Here is a 5,320-nt window from a genome sequence, read left to right as displayed (position 1 = left end):
TTATGTAGTAGTTGTGCAAGATTAGGCAAGCCTCTTAACCTAAGTCTTTTCTGTCACTTGTAAAAATGGGGATTATAACACCTACTTCTCAGAATTGTTGCAAAGATTAAATGAGGTTATTACATGTGAAGTGTTTGGTAGAGAGCTTAACACAGTTGTTAAATAAAAGATAGCCATTATTGAAAAGTGGAGAAATACCGGCATAGGGGCTAACTAATGGGCAAGATCTTCTGGATTGGAATGAAACCTGGGCTGTACCAATGACTTTCTGAGCAACATCTAATAATCACTTGGCACGTCTCTGCTTTTCCCCATTGCACTTTGGAGACTGATGCATTTGAGACATTGTGGAGCCATCAGTTTTCTGCTGCCTGAACTTGCAGAGCTGTACCAATGAAGGCCTAATTAGCTCACACATCTGCTAGGGGGGGCTGTATTTGTGAGAAGAGGTTAACTGAGTCTGTGGTAAGTGAAGTTCTTTTAAATTAGCTGATCCGCAGCTAACGAATGATCCTCCTTCTTTTCCTTTTCCCTTTCTTCCTTCTTTCCATCCATTCATATATTCCATGATCTGTTTTAAGAGCCAATCAGTTGTTGGGGCTTTATAAGTAACAATAGTAAACAGTATGCTGTCCCTACTCTCACAGAGTGAGAAAGATAAGAAGTAGCAAGGAAAGCCTCAGGTCTAGCCCAAACAAGCGCTCATAGGCACTGGGCTGAATGAGCTGTGAAGGGACATTTATAGGTGAGCCGAGAACCACAGGAGGTGAAGGAGGTGAAGGACATGGTCATCTGGGAGGAGAATGTTGGGTGGAGGGGGCGACAGCACACAGGCTGGAGAACAGTGAGGGCGTCCAGGTGGCTGTAGCAGAGAGAGAGCAGGACAGGGAAGAGAGAGGAGGGTAGAGAGGTCCAGGCACCCAAAACACAGAGGGCCTGTGAGGCATTGCGAGGACGTCGGGTTTTACTCTGAGCTGGATGTGAAGACATCAGAGAGTTTTGATCAGACGAGGGACATGATACAACGCTACTTTTCAGAATGGTCTCCTGGAACTCATTTGGGACATGGCAGTAAAAACTGAGTTAAAAAGGAATAATCGTGGACATGATTAAGATGGAAAGTAAAGCTTATTCTTTTAGTGGAAACTTCTGCCTTTTTTTGTTGAACAGTAACTTTTAGTTAAACAAAACAAAGGACAAATATTTTTATATAGAGCTGTTGCTGCCAGCTCTTTTTTCTCATTCTTTGTCTTCCCTTTTCTTCTCTTTTTTCTTCTGTTCTCTGCTCTCATTGGCGCCTGAATTATTATTAACCCTGCCAAATAATTCATTAAATTGTGAATATTCATGTAGTTCACTGTTCAGTATAAGAACAATAAGCCCATTTCCTCTTCATTCTTCCACAGTCGTATTTGGAGCTGTCCATGACTCAGTTTCCCCCAAAGTCCCTTCTGAGTATCTGCAAGGAAAGCTGCAAAAAGAATGTGAGTTTCATGCTGGTCACTTGGCCTGGTACAATTTTGCCTTTCCTGTCGTTCCTTTGTTTGGTTGCAGCAGGGGTGGGGAGCTGTGCTGGGGAGCACCCATTTGAGAAAGAGCTATTTCTCTTCTTCAGTGGAAATGCAGATATGGTCAAAACAGGGTTACACCGTACACTTTGGGTCAATTAGTAGACCATCATCCTAATAATCAGAGCTATAACTTATTCCAGGCTTACCATGCGCCTGGTATTTTCCTAAGTGCATTGCAGGCAATGCAGCAGCTCCTTGAAGCCTCTCTACTGTCATCATCTCATTTTACAGATGACAAGACTGAGTCTTGAGGAGACCTGATAATTTTCTCTATGTTGCATACCTAGACAGTTATGAAGACAAGACTCTACCAGATTAGTCTTCAGGATGCAAAGTGTACACTCTCCACAATCGTGCAAATCTGCTTATTCAATTACATGCACATGTAGTTATTAAGTGGGAAATCATGAACTGCACCAGGTATTGTGCTAGTCAGGGTGTGAAATGTAGGACGTAATTGTATAAATCAAACTTGATTTGAAAGAAATATTCAAAATGTCAAGGTTACTCATATCTATCACAATTTGAACTGGTAAAATGGAGACTTTACTTATAATGGAAAACTGGGCCCTTTTTTGTAGTCACTAAGAGTTGCAATGCAACATTAAAATGAGGGTCTGATCTCTCAAATATATTTTTAAATATATTTCAAATATAAAAAAAATTAAGTCCATTTTTTTTTTCTGAAGAGAGAGAGAGCTCCACGTGAAATTATTTCAAGCAAAGCACCTATGCCTTACTTGTTGTCAAAGATGCCTCCCATTCATTCCACTGAAATGAACAACTTTTCAATGGGGAAAAAGAAAGACTTCAGTGGCTAAAGCCAGCTTCACCTGAGTTAAGGTGGAAAGGAAAATCTGTTCTTGGTCAGCGCTGAAAGATTTGTTGGTTCTGCTGGATCAAACCATAGCGCCTGTACTCTTAGTTTACAAATGAACACATAAATGTGTCTATGATGTCTATCCTTCTAGACTCTTCATGCAATAAATCTTTTTTATCCTCTCAGGAGGCAGTCGAGATTATTTCTTCTATTTTGTGATACAGAAAGGGCAAAGGAGCCTGAGAGAGTTAAAAGAATCACTCAAGTTCCTGGAAATATTTGCTTAGAATTTGAGAGTCTAGCTGTATCTTATACTATTTTCATTTGGCTATGCCCTTCTTTACCACTCATCCCCAAATGTAAATACCACACTCACACAATACATAACAACACAGCAGCAGCAAAACAGATAGAGGAGAGTTCCCGCTAAATAAACAAATATTTTCCTGGAAAAAAATCCTCCTAAATAAGATGGGAGTTTACAAGCAGGATTGAATCTAAACATAAGACTCTTTTGAAATTATTTGTAATAGGTTGGCATTCATGTAAATATAAGACCAAAATATATACATAAAATACAGACACAGGCATTTTAAAAATTGCAAATGGAAATTATGATAGGAATTGCTTGTACATTTTAATGGGTCCAGAACATGAATCGATATCCTGGCACGTTTCTGATTCATTGCATACCATGAAGTGACCCAGGGGCCTTTCAGCACTCCAAGTGGCATTCAGCTTGCTTGCCTTGGCCAGGCTCAGAAAACCACAGCTCACTGCCTCGCTCCACACTCAGCAAGAGGAAGAAAGGAGACTGGGTAAGAAAAAACAGTCCCTGCTGCATTAACTCCATTTAGAAAACGTCGGGACCCTGAAGGGGTAATGTGTCTTGACTTCTAACACTGTTAAATACTCTTCTACTACTTTTCTTTCCATTTCTCACCTTGCTGGAGTAGGAGGGAAATGAGGGGAAAGGGATGTTTGGCAGGAACTCCAGCTTGGAGGAGGAAAATTCTATTCTAATTATATTCCCAAAGGCCACGTCGAGGAGCCCTCAGTGCCTTTGCTTTGGTAACTGGTTGGTTCTTTATTAACTTGTCTACAAAATTTTGAAAAGGTTGAATGGAAGGAGGGAGTAGCAATGCCCAGTTTGCAGGATAAGTATAAGAGGGGAAACTAAAGCAAAATAGAAATCAAGCATATATATGAACGAAAGAATAGGGTGAAGTTGGATGCTCCTGACTAATGGGAGATCAGTGGTTCCTACAGGCCGTGTTAACAGCACCTCAGACATGGGGAAATCCAAGCCAGGAATCTCTGCAGTCTCTCTTAAGATGTGCTGCATCCTAAATGCTGAGGAATTGAGGTAGACTAAGGAATCGTTTGTTTTTCTCTTATTCTCTTTCTGGTTAAGAACATGGGGAAAGAAAAAAGACTGGTTTTCTTGTTGAAAGAAAGGATATTTTTACCAGGATAAGTTTATCAGTCTAAAAGGAGGGGGAACCAAAGTGACATTAGAGAATGGGTGGGAAATGTAGAACTTGATTGGAAGTTGGGTGTCTTCACCAAAAGCTATGCCTAGAGCTGGGAGAGTGCATGAGTGTGCTAATTAATACTAGGCTTAATAAGTAGTAATTAAAATGAATAGAATATTTATGGGTCTAGAGGTTCACTGAGACTGGGAAACCCATTAAAAATAGATTGAGATGTTCTGGGGATGTCTCCATGAGGTAAGAAAATGTTCAAGAGCTGAAAGTACATACTTGGTATACTTTTTGTCTAATGGCAAAACCCTCTCTTCTACTACTACTACCCACATAGGTTTTTCTTTATTAGAAAATTCATCAGGATCCACTTATACCTTGAAAGTTGATAAATTCACAGAATTTATTCATATCTTGTAAGGTTTTGCCCCAAATTAATTTTTCCATGAGAAGGCTCTTATGTTCTTCCTTTTGGAGAATCTGAAAAAAATTTTTTTTTTAAATACTGGGATGATATTTCACTATAAGGGCCAAAATATGGGTTCTGCTCGATCCCCTCAAAAAGCAGGCATCTGCCAGGTGTTTGAATAAGCTTGTCTACATGTGTGCATGTGTGTATGTGTGCACCTGTGCGTGGCATGTAGGAAGATCCACTTGGGATGAGAGTTATGAGGGAGGCACACAGAAGCAGTCCTAGTTAGGGTTGGCAGGAGAAGAGAAGAATCAACTTTGTAGTGCAAGTTATTTAAAAGTAAGTCAACTCAGAAAACCATCTGTGCAAACTTACTTGAGTGATGAAAAGGAAGACAGGGAGCAGGCATGCAATATGTGTGCAGGGAGTGGGGCAGGGGCGATCCTGCAGACTGGGGGGAATACAGCTGCCTGCCTGGGTGAGGCTTATGTTGAATTCTAGGGGGAAGGGCTGGGACCCCTGGGAGCTCTGCACTGGCGTCTGTTGAGGGGTTCAAGAAGCACAAGACTTGGTGTTCTCCACTTTAGAATATCTGAGATGAGGGCGAAGCTGTGTGTCTTCCAGGTTTATATTCCATGACTCACATCTATGTCTCATGCTTTTAACCATTATAGACTGGGGGCTCTGGCTGGCAGATCTTGTCATTGTTAAGCTCTAGAGATGGGTCCTAGCCCTGCTAGGAAGAGTATGTTAAATATGTGTTTTGTCTCCTTCCAAAGGAGTTGCTTCTTCTGAATGGTATAGTTGTAACAACAACAACAAAAACAGCAGTAACAACTGCTCCCATTATTGAGCATCAATTATGGCCAGAGTGAGATTTAAACTATAGCAGTTGACTTTCTAGAGGCTGTCTTCAGACTGCTGGATTCAAATCTTGACTCCACAACTTGCTAGTTAAGGACCCATGGGCATCTTCTCTAAACCTTCAGTCTTTTCCTCTGTGAAATGGGTATCATAATATTACTTCCCAAGT

At 40.8% G+C, this 5,320-nt stretch overlaps 1 long non-coding RNA gene across 1 annotated transcript; it reads left to right on the top strand.

Moving 5' to 3' along the window:
- Positions 1–208: 208 nt before the first annotated feature.
- LOC143685804 (uncharacterized) lies at positions 209–3,263 on the top strand. The gene is made up of 3 exons (XR_013176745.1): positions 209–465; positions 1,407–1,484; positions 3,092–3,263. It is a non-coding gene; the product is annotated as an uncharacterized LOC143685804 (long non-coding RNA).
- Positions 3,264–5,320: the final 2,057 nt, after the last annotated feature.

This window comes from Tamandua tetradactyla, chromosome 6 (genome assembly GCF_023851605.1).
Source record: "Tamandua tetradactyla isolate mTamTet1 chromosome 6, mTamTet1.pri, whole genome shotgun sequence".
In the NCBI taxonomy this organism is placed as follows: Eukaryota; Metazoa; Chordata; class Mammalia; order Pilosa; family Myrmecophagidae; genus Tamandua; species Tamandua tetradactyla.
Note: the sequence above shows the minus strand (reverse complement) of the source record. Positions and strands in the feature narration are given on the sequence as shown.